Below are 16872 nucleotides of genomic sequence, written 5' to 3'. Positions count from 1 at the left end.
TGGGTTTCCTATATATCATGCTACTATGCGTATATTTGAAGAATCCACTATAACGAATCCCCACGCCTTGTCATCTCAGTAGCGGAAAATCTCTGTGTCTAGAAACTGAGCCAAGGATAAGTCAGTGTGACAAGTCTTTTTTTAGCCATATTAAAGAGGTTGAGTACAAATGTTCTTACCTAATCATAATTCCTCAATCATTTACAAAGTTATTATTTGCCCACTTTCTAAATATAATCAAGAGGCCTGAATTCTCTAATTTCCTATGAGAAATGGAAGTAACATAGCATCACCCGATGACATAATTTCGATGTATTTAGGTACAACAGAATGAGAAGCTGAGTGAACCGGGCATGTCTTTGTAATTAACATTGCCAACTTTGGGGTTTTATCTGGAGCCCTCCAGTTTCGTAGTCCTGTAAAATACCGTATTTTGGAAAAAGGAAGTTCCCTTCAGGGGAGAAAAAAAAAGTCCTGTGTTTCTTATTTCAAGATAACTCTGCCCTCCAACATCTCTGAACCCATCGCCTCTGGTCTTTGGCTTGCATTCTTGCCTATGTATGATGCGTCCCCCCTGTCCATTCACTTTCTTGCCAGACTGTCTATGTAGACAAGAACTCTAAAGCCAAGTGTAGGAAGACAAGAGGAGGGGAGATGTCAGTAGTTTTGTGCTATGAAGGAGCACTGACCTGACCCCTGAGTCTGAACTCTTTGACATCACCCACTCAACATGGAAGCTGATAAGTAGGAAGCAGCTGCGTGCCATGATTCTGTGCCATTCTGTTAGGTTTTAGAGGTGACATTCCAGTGAGGAAGAAGGCAGGGGGGAATAGGGGATAGTATAGATTATCAGAGGGAGTGTCTGAGTTTGCTGGGGCTGTTACAACAAAATATGACAGGCCAGGGGGCTGAAACAACAGACATTTACTCTCTCACAGTTCTGGACACCAGAAGTCTAAGATTCAGGTGGCCACAGAGTTGGTTTCTTCTGAGGCCTCTCTCCTTGGCTTGTAGGTGGCCACCTTCTCCCTGTGTCTCCACTTGGTCTTCCTTTTGTGCATATATGCCCCTGGTGTCTCTCTGCATGTCCTAATCTCTTCTTTTTATACATACATTTTTTTCTTTAATTTTAGATAGCACACATGCACAAGTAGGGGAGGGGGCAGAAGGAGAGAGAGAGAGAGAGAGAGAGAGAGAGAGAGAGAATCTTAAGCAAGCTCCACACTCAGCACAGATCCTGATGGAGGGCTTGATCCCATGACCCTAGGATCATGACCTGAGCCAAAATCAAGAGTCAGACGCTCAACCAACTGAACCACCCAGGTGCCCCCTAACCTTCTCTTGTTTTTTTTTTTAATTTTTTAATGTTTATTTTTGAGAGAGACAGACAGACAGACAGAGTCGGGGGAGGGGCAAAGAGAGAGGGAGACACGGAACCCGAAGCAGGCTCCAGGCTCTGAGTGGTCAGCACAGAGCCCAACATAGGGCTCAAAACCACGAACTGTGAGTTCATGACCTGAGCCAAAGTCAGATGCTCAACCTACTGGGCCACCCAGCTGCCCCCTAACCTCCTGTTCTTACAAGGACACCAGCTGGTTGGATTAGGGCCCACTACATCAGCCTTGTTTGATGTAATCACCTTCTCCAAAGACCATCACATTCTGAAGTACTGAGAGTTAGGCTTTAACATATGAATCTTGAGAGAATACAGTTTAGCCCATAACAGGGGGATGTGTACATACACCAAAGTCAGGCTTCATCTTCAATTTTTTCAAGACAGATTTAGACATTGGACCCAGGAAAACGAAAAACAAAATATATTTTCTAAGAGCATTGTACACTGGTAAATGTTTAACAACTGTAGGTCAGGCAAAGGGAAAGCCACGATTTGTAGTGTTTGTCAATTTCTGTGGTGTGACCATCCCCACCTCCATATATTTCAAGTTAGCACTGTGGTGTCACTGAACACAGGGCTGGGAAGCGACTCAAACAGGCAAATCTCACCAACACACCTGTTAATAATGGGAAGGGGAAGTGATGCTGTGTTGTCCTGGCCAGCTTCCTTCTTGCCATAGTTGTGTCATGCTCAAAGTCCTTCCTTACTCCCTATAAGCTACTGGTTCTCTAATTTGGCAAACTGGAGATCTATACATCTAAACATTTCCCGTTTCCCTTCATCTGGACCTGCAACATTTTAGTATCGATACACAAAATCCTTGATAGAACCCATCTCAACTCTCACTACTGGACAAACCATCTCTTAGAATGATCATGGGGGAAAGGTGGCAGATGTAAGAAAATGTTCAACAATCTCCAAAAAGGGAATTGAACTGATAAATCAAAGGAAATGCCCCTCCTTTCAGTAACAGTTACTGAAATAATCATAGGCAGCCTAATCTCTAAGGTGTATTTTCAGTACTCTTTAGAGGATTTTAACATTTATGAGGCTAGTCCTGAAAAGGAAGCAATCTGATGTTAGAAAATACTTACTGGCAATTAAAAAATGATAAATGCATTTTAAAGTAAAATATATGCCGTGCAGAGCAAATTAATGTAATTATAGTACAAGTTCCAAAAGCTTCCCCATAACTTGGAGAATAGGAGAGAAACATAATAAAGTGTTAAAAAGATGACAAGCATGGGAGGAATGACCCAGAAGCTCCAGTATTTCTGTGGAACAAGAATTCCAGAAAGAGAGATCAGAATGTTCAAAAGATTAATACTGAAAAGAAATAAAAGAAAAAAAATTATTCCTGAACTACAAAAAAGACACGAGTCTTTTTACCAAGTTTCACATCTAATGAATGGAGACACACATCAAGACATAACTTCTTTGTATTTTTTTTAATCGAACTAGTGGGGAGAAAATCCCATGAGCACTCAGATACTATTTAAAAACTACCCACAAAAGAAAAAAAGTCAATTCTACATCAAACTTCTCCTTTACAACATCAAAAACTAGAGGTCAAGTTTACAGCTTTTGGATGAGAAAATATAGTGACAGAAATGTTCTTCAACATTCAGGCTTTAAAACTATACCAGTGCACCCATCCCTGCAAAGTAGACCAGAGAAAAACAAATAAATAAAATAGAGATAATGCAAGATTGAAGAAGGCAATATACAAATAAGTGGTGGTAATAAAAACAGTAATATTTAGACTACAGTTTCATAGTTTTTGTTAAAGTGATTTTGAAACCAAGTGCAAATATAAGAACAATTCTTGCCAAAAATACTGTATCATGGAAAAGTAAATAAAGCCTAATTATCTTCTACTGGATTTAATATTCCTGGTCATTTTAACAAAAGCTAGAAGAGGGAGAGTAGCAGAGGCTAATTTATAATCTAGTTTGAATCAGAGAGGGGTTCCCAGGAGCACCATTTATCTAAGTTCTTGCAGAATGTCTAGGTGATAAAAAGGAGAAGATTATTCTTAACATAGGGAACATGGAAGTCCAGGACATTAACAGAGAAATACATGTTCAATTGCTTTTTTAAAGAGAGAAGGTAGTAATAAAAGGCTAAGATATAAAATTTGAAAATCACTATAGGAAAGAAAAACATAAAGAGAAAATTACGGGGCACGTGGGTGGCTCAGTCTGACTTCAGCTAAGGTCGTGATCTCACAGCTCATGAGTTTGAGCCCCACATCGGGATCTGTGCTGACAGCTCAGAGCATAGAACCTGCTTCAGATTCTGTCTCCCTCTCTCTCCCTGCCCCTCCCCTGCTCATTCTCTCTCTCTCTCTCTCTCTCTCTCTCTCTCAAAAATAAACATTAAAAAAAATTTTTTAGTTATGAGATGAATGCTTTTTTATTTTATTTTTTTAGATTTTTTAAATTTTATTTTTTTTAATTTACATTCAAGTTATCATATAATGCATACAAAATTTTTTAAAGAGAAAATCATTATGGAGTCATAGAGAAGCAGAAAACATAAAACAAGATGAAAGAAGTAATGTTCACAAATAATTTATCACAATAAATATTAATGGGTTAAACCTCCCCCATTAACAAAGACTCTGAAATGGAATCAGATTGAAAATCCAGATTGTGTATGTTTATTAGATAAGTACCTAAAACACCATGGCATGAAAAGTTAAACTAAAAAGATGTACAAAGTTGTAACTTGCAGGAGAAAACAGAAAACACAGGGATAGTAACACTAACATTAAAGAACTCAAGGCAAGAAGTATTTAATGGCACGAGGTTGTGTATCTATCTGTTGCTGTTTCCTTGGTATAAAATGGGGAAAGTAATAAGAGATAATAAGAAAGTAATGGAGAATATTATAAGTCCCATAAGAATACTGAGATGTTGCTTAAAAGTATTTAGAACAATTCTGCCTGGCACATAGAAAGAGTTAAATAAATGATGGTGTAGAACTTAAGAGACATCGTTAACCAGTGTCTTCAAAATTCCCTCATCCACACCTTTGCTCTCTCTACAACCCTACTATAGTCTGTCATTATACCTCTGCTGGATTACAGAAATAATCCCCTAACTGCCCTCCCTGTCTCCAGTCCCACACACTTCAGTCCACCCTGGACAGATTAATCCTCTTAGAACACTATTTTTAGTATGTCACTCTTTGGCTCTAAGGTTATACCCAAGAAGAAATCCAAACTTTCCAGCCTGTTATTCCAAGCTCTGTACAATCCTCCGTGATCCTACCTTTATTTACAGGCTTATGTTGTATATTTTCCATATGAACTCTGGGAACATTCACCTTTCCAATAGCCCCGAAACATATTTTAATCACTTCTGTCTCTGCGTCTTTCTTTGTTCACACTTGAAAGCTCCTTACATTTATCTCCAGGTTGGCCTTCTCTTCTGCCAACCAACCTCAGTCCCAGTCTCTCTCTAAAGGGGGAGCCTAGCCTGTTCCACAAAGAAACTTTCCTCTTCCGATGACTCAAGAAATTCGGTCCTATATTCTACCACTTAAATAAATCTTCCCTTCGATCCTTCCTTACCATAGATCATCAAATTTAAGACCGCTGATTATATGATAAATCATTATTGTATGCACAAAAAAGAAAAACAATGTGTCAATTACCATGTGACAGTCCATTGATTTTTAAGAGGCATTACTTCTTTGGTGATAGTGCAAAATGGGAAAATGTGCATCTTAGGCTGAGTAAAATATGGTAGGTGTTTCATTCATTCATTCAATAAATATTTTCTTATTGCCTACCGTATGCTTAGCATTGCACAGATGGTGTCGCCAAACAGTACCTCACAAGGCACGTACGTTCAAGTTTATACTCTTTGCACACGTCTTTTACCACCCCCTGCTCCCCAAAAAGTCCCAGGCCAAGCAAATGAACACAGAGGATTATTACTGTGCGTTATTTGCACTGCTTTATAAAATTACTGACTTCCCAGTTATTTTGAATAACAGATCAGCAGATCCTTGTCTCCTGTTGATTTCAGATTTCTGGATTTTACTGCTTTAGAACCCACCCTGGAACCCATGATGGCCACCAGGCAGGGGGCAGGGGGCGGGGTGGTGGTGGTGAGGGCAGACATCCAAGGATTCTGGAGAGATTGCAGGCTATCACTCTGGGAAACTCCTACTCTTGGAGCATATTCCTTGCAGAGCTGAGTGGGGAAGAGGGCCGCCTGGCAGCCGACAATCCTCATTCAATCAACCCGCAAACTTGTAAAGAGATTTATAATGTGTGAGGCTCAGCATGAGACATACATTAGAGCACGTGCAAAGAGGGGTATGTTCTGAAATGAATACAGTGCTCTCTCAAATGAAGCCAGTCCTTTAAGGGACATCTATACTTTCAGTTCTGTCTCATTTTCTTTTTAGATGTTCATTACCACCCAGTGAAATAGCCAGGCCGCATCTCACTAGTCCCATTTTACAGTGATGAAAGTGAGGCCCAGAGAGGTTCAGAGAACTGCCCAAACTCAAGTGGCTGAAAAGGTTTCCCAAATTGTAATTCACAAATGACAGCTCTTGACTGTAAATCTAATGCTCTTTGCCAGATTATACATGTAGAGAGTTAGGGATACCAATGGGGTGAGTGGATTTTCAGATAATTCCACAAGTCCTGATGGTATTCCAGAAACATCACCCCCATCCCCTGCCAACAAACACAAAAATCAAAGAACCATGCCAAAGAGTACCGACTGAATTGAACGTCTGAAGGTCCAAATATGAATGACGCATAGAAGGTCTGTGCAAACCAAATTAGCAATGGAAGGTGACAGGAAAATTTCAAATGTCCCCATGTTCTGTTTAACCCTCTGCTCTTGTCTGTGGCTTGGTCCTGACCGAAGAGCTCCAGATGGAATGGACAGTGTCTGGGGCCAGGCTTTGGGGTGTGCTTTGACGGTAAGTTGGCATCTCGCCAGGCTGGGCCTTGACCATGTCCTCCCCCACCGTGATCCTGGCCCACATTGGCTGGCTGAATTATTTAAATATTGTCCATTACTAGTTAATAGACACAACATATTGAAAGTTTTACAATCAAATATTTATGCTGCTAGAAAACATTTTACATTATCTTTAAACAGCCATGTCATCTATTTATTTTCATTCTGTGATCTTTCTGTTTTGTATCAGAATTGGAGAATTTAGCCTATTTACGCCGAAGTAAATATTATGATGAAAACATTGGATAGCTCAAAAGTAGACTTTAGTAAAGTGCAGAAGTATTTTTTGTTAGGGTCAATTGCGCAACATCTCTTGCATGGAAATACATTAAGAAATTTCCTTGGGATGCTTGAAACATGGAGATTAATATTTCATGGCTAGACATTGCCTCAACCTGCCTTTGGTCTCCCTTGATGGAGCATCCTGACCCTTCTAGCCATTCATCCCTTTTCCGACCTGGAGAGAAATGCTTCTAGGGCACAGAGAGGGCATTTGCACGTGACTCTGGTCAAGGAAGTACATTTCATACCTAATCTTGGGCTGCAAGTAAGCGTTATTACCTCTAAAGTTACCATGGTCTGAAGCCATCTGTTTGGGAATCAAAGGCCACACACCCCTCAGCTTGGCCTCCTCTCTTTCTGCCAGATGCTCCTACCTTCTGAATGCTTCTCCCTACCTCTGTCCTGATTTGCTGCTTTATTAGGCCTCCAAAGCTAGTGACCCATGTTTCAGGGCCAACTTACCTCTGCCCCTAGAGAGGGACCAGACAGTAAATTCTTCCCATCGCTGAGTCAGAAAAAAGACCTTCCTTGAATATCAAGTGGTGTGTGTGTGTGTGTGTGTGTGTGTGTGTGTGTGTGTGTGTTTTCCATGTCATTTTCAAAGAACACTCTCAAAGGCACAAGAAAGGTGCCAGACCATCAAAGGGCCAGAAAGCACCAACTTTATGATGAGCCTTGACTCCCCGTTTCTGACTTCTGGCATTCAAGAGCGAATTTCAGCCCCTAAATTGGCCCTTTCGGACCCTACTCCTTGAGTGTCACTTCTTCACCCATATCTGATTTCTCAAGCTCAGGCTGAACTCCCAGTCAGAGTGGTAGCTGTCTCACACCTCACTTTGGAGTCTCAGTTACCTGCAGACTTTCCAGGAGCCTCACCAGACTTGAAGAGGGTGTAGGGAGAATGAGGCCCATGTCAGAATCTATGCCACATTCCCAGAAGCCTTCTAACCTCCTTGCATGTCAGCTCCTTCCCCTAAAGAAAGAAGGAAGCTGTATAGGTCTTAGGATTGCTACATGAGGAATAGATAAGAATTTATATGTCCATGTATGTATTACGTGTAAAGTGCCTCATGCTATGTTTGGTCCAGAATGCATACTCATCAATTAAGTAGCGGTAAGTATGACCATTACTGTTTGTGCGCAGATGCCCTGATTTCCTCAAAGACCTCTCAGGTCTTGATTTCCCCTGTTGCTCTCCCATGTGAATATGGTTTTCCCCCAGTCAGTATCTGAACATCAGCTCTCACTCGTGCTTCCTAACTACAAGAAGTCACGGGAAATAGGATGTGTCAAAGAACAAGACAATAGAGAAACACAGGGGGAAATGAAGGGTAGAAAATCCATGCTTTAGAGGAAATTACTCATTGTGTTAAGAATACATACATACCCAGCAGGGGTGCCTGGGTGGCTCAGTCAGTTAGCATCAGACTCATGATTTCAGCTCAGGTCATGATCTCACAGTTCATGAGTTCAAGCCCTGCATCAGGCTCTGTGCTGACAGCTTGAAGCCTGCTTGAGATTCTCTCTCTCTCTGTCTCTCTCCCCCCCACCTCTGCTCCTCACACACTCTCGTGTGTGTGCTCTCTCTCTCTCTTAAAAAAAAAAAAAAAAATTTATACCCAGCAAATATACAGTAAAAGAAGAGGAGCGCCTTTCTACAGATAAGACAGGATACAAATAAGACAGGAACTCAAGAACTGGTAAGGGCAGACCTGTGCCACAGAAACCCTGTTTCAAGTCCCCATGTGAGGACCCAGAGAAGGTCCATTTCCAGGGATCTCAGCTTCCTTGTCTGTAGAATGAGACATTCCACCCAGATTCATTCAACAAATACTTAGCAACCATTTATGGAGTGTGTTCTAGGCACTGGGGTTCCTCTGGGGGCACAGGAGAGACAAGATTCTTGCTCACATTCCCGTAGTGGAGACCAAAAAAAACAAAAAAAGACCACTAAATAAGATCATTTCGGTAAATGGTAAGAGACAAAGAAAACAGAACCGAGAAATTCATAGAGTGTGTTTGGAAGGAGTGGGCTACTTCAAAAGGTCAGAGAAAGCCTTTCTGTGAAACTGATACTCCCGTGAATGGAGCCCAGGCATGCACAGCTCAGGTGGGAGGGGGCTCCAGGCAGTGAAGACAGCCGGTGAGTGTGGGTGGGTGTGGAAAGGAGGGCAGTCCTGTGTAATTGAAGGACAGTCAACTGAGCGAGCCTGGGGTGAGGTTGGGGGATAGGCAGGTACCAGACTTCGGGGGACCTGAAAGCTAGCCATGTGCAGAAGGCACGTGAAAATCTGGCGAATGAAGAAGACTTCAATCAAAGACATATTTACAACGATGTGGGTGTGGTAGAGGAACCACAAAGCACAGAAAATACCCGAAGGGAAAGGAATGGCAGGACACTTTGACCACCTCCAGTGCTGGGGGCAGAGTGGGGAGCGGTTCCCAGGACCCAAGGGAGGCAGCTGAATGAAAAACACCTCCTAGAAAGAGCTGTGGCCTTCATTCGATGGATGCTGCTGGGGTCAGGGGGACCCTGGGAAACCAGTACCCTGACCACGCTCTCCCACCTCCCTCCTACCCATACCCAAGCTCCCCATTGGCTGAACATGCCTGCAAGTGGGGGGCAAAGGAGCCTATTAATGCTGGCCATATTGGTGCACCTCCCTCAAAGCCTCCAGAGTCAAGGGTGGGACAGGAAGAAGGTGTTAAGATCCAGAGAGGAGAGAGAAGAAGCCATCAGAAGACATCCATAATAGCCACAAGAAGGTGTTTGGTTTTATGCTGAGGGCATCAGGAAGCCGCTGGAGAGTTCTGAGCAAGGGAGCACTCTAAATGGATTTATAGTAAAATGATCACCCTGACTTCCGTGTAGAGAGCAGACTTTTAAAGGGGCAAGAGTGGAAGTTGGGGAGACTCTGTAGGAGGTTATTAACACCGTCTAAGCAAGAAATGCGTGTTGGTATGACCACGCATGATGGTTGAAGATAAAGAAAAAGGAATGGATTTATGATAGACATTGGAAAAAACTTTCTAGAACAACAATTTCCATCATTGGCAAGAGCTAAAGGTGATCCTTCTACAAACCTAATGGGCAATAAAAACGTACGTATGTTGTCACTGCTCTGGATTCAGCACCAGTGGCAACTAATGTTGCTTTTACAGTGCAAAGTGCATTAAGATCAACTTACCCACCCTCTGCTGTTTTTATATATAAGAAGGAGAGAGAAAATAAGGAATTTTCCAAGCCTGGCATGTAGAAAAAAATGATTTGTCTAGTCGACCCGATAAATAACAAATAGTAAAGTCTTCTAGTTTTATGGTTGACGTTATCATAAAGAACATGCTGTACTTATTATCTGGCTAAAGGGGGTTCATGCTGTATGCTGTTGAAGTGAGTTATAATCTTTAATAAACAAATGTCAGAAATTTTTAAATTCCACAGTCATGAATGCCTTGCAGAATGGTTGTCTTATTTTTCCTGTCTCTCTCTTTGGTGACTCTTCCATCAGACGTTAGAAATGCCTTTGCTGTGTTCCCCGATGTGGTATCGCTTCCAGCTAAAGATCTGAGGGCTATTTCTAACAATCCATGAACATCCCCTCAAGGATCAGGCCACCCCAGTGATGAGCAGCTTAAAGGCTGGTGTCATAATACGAATCCCAAGCCTCTAATTCACTCCTGGGAAGTCCCAGTGTCCCATAAATAAATCTGAGGAGGCTATTAAAATCATATCCTTATGTAAGATAGGCCTAGCATGGAAGGTGATCAGAGACCGAAGAACATTGTGGAAGGTTTGTTTGATCATTCTGCACACATTAGGATTGCTGAGGAAATTGATCATCTTTGCAAAATGCACATATACAGATCACAACTCCTAGTATCGTAAAAAAATAAAGATTGTGGAGCTCCTGGGTGACTCAGTTGGTGGAGGGTATGACTTCAGCTCAGGTCATGATCTCGCAGTCCGTGGGTTTGAGCCCCATGTTGGGCTCTGTGCTGACGGCTCAGAGCCTGGAGCCTGCTGTGGATTGTGTGTCTCCCTCTCTCTCTCTGTGTCTCCCCTGCTCATAGTCTGTCTCTCGAAAGAAAGAAAGAAAAAGAAAGAAAGAAAGAAGGAAAGAAGAAAGAAAGAAAGAAAGAAAGAAAGAAAGAAAGAAAGAAAGAAAGAAAAAACATTTTTTAAAAATTTTAGATAAAAGATGTATATGTGAGTACCTCTGACATGACTGAGGTCAAATAACAGCCCTGTCACTTACCCAGCTGGATGATTTTGGTCGAACTGCTTTACTTCTCTAAGCAAGGCTACCCATCTAGGAGGCACAGGGTCTTTGGGGGAAATATTTTGTGTGTCGGGAGGATCCTGTCAATGTAAATAACTTGAGTCCCTCAACATCAGCATGTCAGCATGATTCTGGCAGCCTATTAACACTTACCAGTCGGGAGAAGTGATCAGCTCACCAGGCTGTCCTGCCAAAATCAGGGCTGGTCACAGGGCCAAGGACAACTCATTAAGCTCCAGTGCTGAAGCTCATTTGGGCATCTGGTCAACCCCACCACGCACTGGAAGGTTAGAGAACACCTCAGGAAGAGAAACAGAGACCAGGAAGGGGGCCCACCCAGTCTGACTTGGGCGCAGAGCTCTTAGCCCAGGTGGCACTGTTGACCTCTATAGCTCCTTGGAACCGCAAGAAGACTTAGAAAATTTCAAGGAAGTTACTCCAAAGCAAAGCACATCCCTGACATGTGGCATCCGGGATAGAGCCCCTCGTCTAAGGATGGCACTCTTTCTGAATTTCAGTTTCCCTGTCTCTAAAATGGGCATAAAAATGTTACCTACTTCCCAAGGTTATTGTGTGTGTTAAATGAGATAACAAAACCATCCACTTGATGGTAGCTAATGTTGTCACGGACTCATATGTACATATAAATACACTACATAAATATGCATGTTATAGCCCAGATTCAGCAAACTTTTTCATGATAGGTTATGTCTATCAGCATTTAACATGTGGCTCTGTTTTCTGGCAGGTGCAGTGGTGTGTCTGTCTTCAAAACTGCCAATCAGCAAACCCAAATACAGCAGCAACAGCAAAAAAAAAAGGAGACACAAACCCTTTAGAAACATTCGTTCTAGCTTCTTTCTCAAAGCTCTACTCAAGTAGGTATCAGTCTACAGGGTCTGTTTCTCCTTTTCCAACAGGGCAAAAACAAAACTTGCAAAGTCTAAATACCTTAACACTGAAAACCTCTTGTTTCTATGATTAGAATTAACTCAAGCATGGATCATTCCACATTGATACTGCCAGTGGAATCTTTAGAAGAACCTCGGATGCGAGCCAATGCAAACATGTGAGTTGGGGTTTGCTCCCCACCTGTAGTACCACATCCAGCCTGGAGGCACTGAGTTCTTTCGAGGAAAGTCTGGTCTCATGTCACTGGGGGCTGTTTCAAGGATGTTGACCCTGCCCCTCCTTTGGAATCGCTCTGGCTATTTCTACAACAGAAAATAATTCTCTCCCAAAGGATCACCATTCACAGATGCTAATAGGTAGCATTGGTAGGGCTCTTTAAAATACATGATGTGCTTCTCGGGGTGCCTGGGTGGCTCAGTCTGTTAAGCGACCGACTTCAGCTCAGGTCATGATCTTGTGGTTCATGAGTTCAAGCCCCATGTCAGGCTCTGTGCTGACAGCTCAGAGCCTGGAACCTGCTTCGGATCCTGTGTCTCCCTCTCTCTCTGCTCCTCCCCCACTCATGCTTTGTCTCTCTCTCTCTCAAAAAAAAAATACATAAATAAAATATATGATGTGCTTCTCTGCACTTTAGCCTTGCCTGGGTTGGTTGATGCCTACGCAACATTGTTATCACCACCACCATTATGGTCACCATCATAGCTCTCCTTTTTTGGGAGCCTCCCATGTGCCGGGCTTTGTCCTGAGAACGTTATATGTATTTATCTGTTGAATCCTCCTCCTAACTTTACAACCTAGGTATCCTCATCTTCCAGACAAGGAAACTGAGACATAAAGAACAGAGCCCAAGGTCACACAGGTAGGAAAAGGTAGAGCCAAGGAATGACACTCAGGCATCTGACTCCAGAACCCACGTCCTTTGCCTTAAGTAGCCGCCATGCTGCTACTACCCCTGAACACAAGAGGAAGAATTTCACTGCCAATGGCTCCATGTTTCCATAAACTTCTTTCCAAATTCAACCCCTCAGCCGACGTGTAAACTTTATTGAATCTTTTAGGATTCTCCTTTGGTGGCTTTTAACACATTTTCTGCCAAGAACACTAAAAGATACTCCAGCCCCATGTCTGGAAAGCCTGAGACACAGTTACCATTGTTTCGCTTTAGGTGATAATAAAACAAAACCCTGGTTTTGTGTATATGCCAGTGAGCGTGAGGTAGTTGTGTTTTTTTTTTAATTTTTTTAACGTTTTTATTTATTTTTGAGAGAGAAAGAGCATGAGCAAGGGAGGGGCAGAGAGAAAGGGAGACACAGAATCCACAGCAAGCTCCAGGCTCTGAGCTGTCAGCACAGAGCCCAACACGGGGCTCAAACTCATGAGCCATGAGATCATGACCTGAGCCAAAGTCGGACGCTTGACCGACTGAGCCACCCAGGCACAAACTACCCCCCCCCCTTTCTTTTTAATGGAATGGATCAGTACCAAGGTCAGTTGGTAATAAAGAATTTTCCAGAAGAAAAACAGGAATTGGCAATGCACTGTAAGAAAATACGGCATGAGCCAGGAAGCAACATAGAGATGTTTACATTTTCCCTGACATGAATACTGACCACCCAGGGGAATTAAAAAAACAAAGAAACAAACAAACAAAGAAAAAAACACCTGTCGAAGGCAGGGCATGGTAGACCCAGAGAGAGAAGCAGAAGCAGGTCTCTGAGTCAACTGTCAAAGCAGAGGCGGCATAAGCCCCTGAAAAGAGCAGTCACACCGAAGCCTGGAGCACCCCCCCCCGCAAGTCCTAGTCCTAGCTTCGCCTCTACCTGGAGTGTTAACCTCTGGTGAATCAGGGGTCCCTGTCTTCCAAGTCAGGTCGTCCAGCTGCCACTGTCTTCAACGCCTCACAGGATTGCTATGAGCATCGCAAAGCGAAATACACACCAAGGAGCTTCAAAACAGGTGAGAGTACCTATGAATGGAAGCATGCGAATAGTACAGTTGTAAAACAGAAAAATCTTAGTGGGGAGAGGTGGCAAAGAAGTGGAGCACAGAGGACTTTTAGAGCAGTGAAACTATTGTGTAAGATACTGTAATGGTGGGTCGTGTTGTTATACATTCTTCCAAACCCATGGAATGTGCAACCCCAGAAGTGAATTATAATGGAAACTCTGGGGGCGCCTGGGTGGTTCAGTTGGTTGAGCACTGACTTTGGCTCAGGTCATGATCTCACGGTTCCTGAGTTCAAGCCCCGCATCAGGCTCTGTGCCAACAGCTCAGAGCCTGGTGCCTGCTTTTGATTCTATGTCTCCCTCTCTCTCTCTCTCTCTCTCTCTCTCTCTGCCCCTCCCCTGCTCCCGCTGTGTCTCTCTTTCAAAACTAAATATTAAAAAAAATTAAAAACAAAAACAAAAAAATAATGTGAACTCTGGATTTTGGGGGATCTTGATGTATCCACATAGGCTCATCAGTTGGACCACTCTGCTGGGGGCAAGAGGTATACTGGATATCTCTGTGCCTTCTTTTCATTGTTGCTGGGAACCCAGAACTGCTCTAAAAAAAGATAGTCTTGATTTAAAAAGAAAAATCTTATGAGAAGAGCCAGACTAAGGTTGCAACCCCTGTCTTAACACCACGTGGGTTTCAGTCTGTGAGATGCCTCTGTCAGTTTCCATAAAATTGACCTATCCATTCAACGTGTGTTTGTTATAGGATTTTTGCTTCCCCCTTGGCTGAATTGAATGATTTTTTTTTTAATTTCTTTTAACTGAACGCTGGGGTTCATGGGACAAGCCGAGGGTATTGCTGGGTAACAAGGCTCCTGCTCTGAATTTCCTTTACTGTTATCATAGCTGGTTTTAATAGCACTTGGAATTTTCCCTTTTCAGGCGTTCTCACTGGGAAGGCCTAGTTTTAATAGTCAGATGTCAGTGTTAGTTAACCTGTTCTAACTCCCTGCGTGAGCCCTGGTGTTCTCAGAGGGACAATCCAGACAGCGTCCCCTAGAACTCTCCTGCCTCATTCACAGCCCTCGAAACATGGGACGAGGTATAGAAGGGTTTTGGAAAGCTCTGGAGTGATTGCGGCTCAGTGGGGAGTACGGCTGTCCTCCCCACCCCCGCCCTGGGTAATGCTTGACCATTCCTTGGCCATAATAGGCGGCCCAGGTTAAGGAGGCATGTGTGATTTGCCAGGTCATCCGAAGCAGGTCGAGGATTTATGGGGTTTCCATTCTGTTTTCTGGGGAGCGGGGGAGACGGCAGGAGAGCTGAGTAAAGTGAGGAGTTAGGAAAACAGAATGTGATTAGTTGCCAAAAAAAAAAAAAAAAAAGAGGGGGGTGTTGGAAGAAAAGCAAAGCTCCCAGATCAGACCAAATGAACCCAGACTTGGTTTCGTCATCTCTGGAAAACGTGAATGGAGTGACTCAGAATCAAACAGTCCCGAAACCCCAGGCATCACTTCACCCACCCCTGTTGCAATTACTGCCCGAAAGCCACCAGCTGAGACACCTTGGCAAGTATAAAGAATAATAAGGTGTCACCAAAGCCCTCAAGAAATTTATAAACTCTTTGAAGAAGGGAAGATAAAAAAAAAAAATAAGAAGAAACACTACTCTCTTCTAGAATCATTCAATCACAAATTATGTCGAAGGGCAGCTAGGGAACTAGCAACATGAAATTGAAACGGAAAATAGATAGTGGGTTTGGACATGAATGAAGACAATACGTCTGTCCCCCAGTGGCCTATAAACTAGTGGAAGGATTTTCGTGTTAAAAAGTAATGGATAATACTCCTCGACAAGTGTAATAACAGGAGCACACACAACATAGGAAATCAGCACTCTGCCTGAGTTTTCAAGGAAGGTTTTCTGAATACGGTCAAGTGGGAGTTGGGTTGTGAGGTATAAGTAGGATGTCTCAACACAGAGAACAGAAGGCGTTCTTGGGGGGAAAAAAGGAACATCGTAGGGAAATAAAAACAGAGAAAAGCCTCAGTGTTTGGAAAATTATTTGTCCTTGCTGGTATATACAGGATAATATGGGGAGAAAGGCAGGAAATAAAGCAGAAGTTGATGGGGCCGAATAACATGGAGTTTTCTATGTCATTCTTACGAGTGTGGACAGGGGTTCCTGGGTGGCTCAGTTGGTTGAGCATCTGGTTCTTGATTTTGGCTCAGGTCATGATCCCAGGGTCGTGAGATCAAGCCCTGTGTCGGACTCTGAGTGTAGCACCTGCTTAAGATTCTCTCTCTCTCTCTTTCTCTCTCTCTCCACCCCTCCCCGTTCCTCTTCCCCCCACTTATAAAAACTAAAAATAAAAGTATGGACATTCTTTGGCACTAGGCAGCCAAAGAAAGATTCAGGGAGGAAGCAAAGTGATCCTGCTTAGGATTTACAGACATCACTTTGATGACAACAGGGGAGACACGTTGGAGCTGGGAAGGACTGGGAGCCCAAAGACCACTCGAGAGACACTTGGAATAAACCAGGAGGAATGCAAGGAGGGCTGGAAGTAAGGAAGAGGTGTTGGGAACAAATTAAAGGGGTGGATTCGAGAGGAATTCAGGAGAATGGATGTGGCATGGTGACAGGTTGATGATGGACAGAATGCAGGAGAGGAGACTTCGGGCGCTCTCCCAAGCCGGAGACTAGGTGAACACTTTGCCAATCCGTTTCACAGGAAGTGCAGGAAAAGGGGCAGGTTTGTAGGGACACTTGGTGAGAGGAAGTGGTAAGTGTGGGTGTTGTACCTGTTGGCTTTGAAGAGCTTTTGGGAAAGTCCAGTGGAGAAAGCATTTGGATATATGAGTCTAGAGCACAAGGGAACAATTTCGGGCAGACATACAGATGTGCCAGGTCACCCTGGTGAGGGGATTTGCTAAGAAGGGAAGAACCAGGCATCCTGAGGCCAACACAAGTGAGCCTCAGGGGGAGTGGCAGAGAGGGGGAGAGAGAGAATCCCAGGCAGGCTCCACACTGTCAGCACAGAGCCCGACACTGGGCTCAAACTCACCAA

At 43.4% G+C, this 16872-nt stretch overlaps 1 long non-coding RNA gene across 1 annotated transcript in view; it reads left to right on the top strand.

Annotated features, from left to right (window-relative positions):
- The window catches only part of LOC109245848 (uncharacterized), an 87677-nt gene extending 74622 nt beyond the window's left edge, over positions 1-13055 (top strand). Inside the window, exon 3 of the long non-coding RNA XR_002071119.2 lies at positions 11698-13055. This is a non-coding gene — a long non-coding RNA (uncharacterized LOC109245848). The remainder of the gene's footprint in view (positions 1-11697) is intronic.
- Positions 13056-16872: the final 3817 nt, after the last annotated feature.

Source organism: Panthera pardus, unplaced genomic scaffold (assembly GCF_024362965.1).
Source record: "Panthera pardus isolate Hobbes unplaced genomic scaffold, ASM2436296v1 HiC_scaffold_3, whole genome shotgun sequence".
NCBI lineage: Eukaryota > Metazoa > Chordata > Mammalia > Carnivora > Felidae > Panthera > Panthera pardus.
Note: the sequence above shows the minus strand (reverse complement) of the source record. Positions and strands in the feature narration are given on the sequence as shown.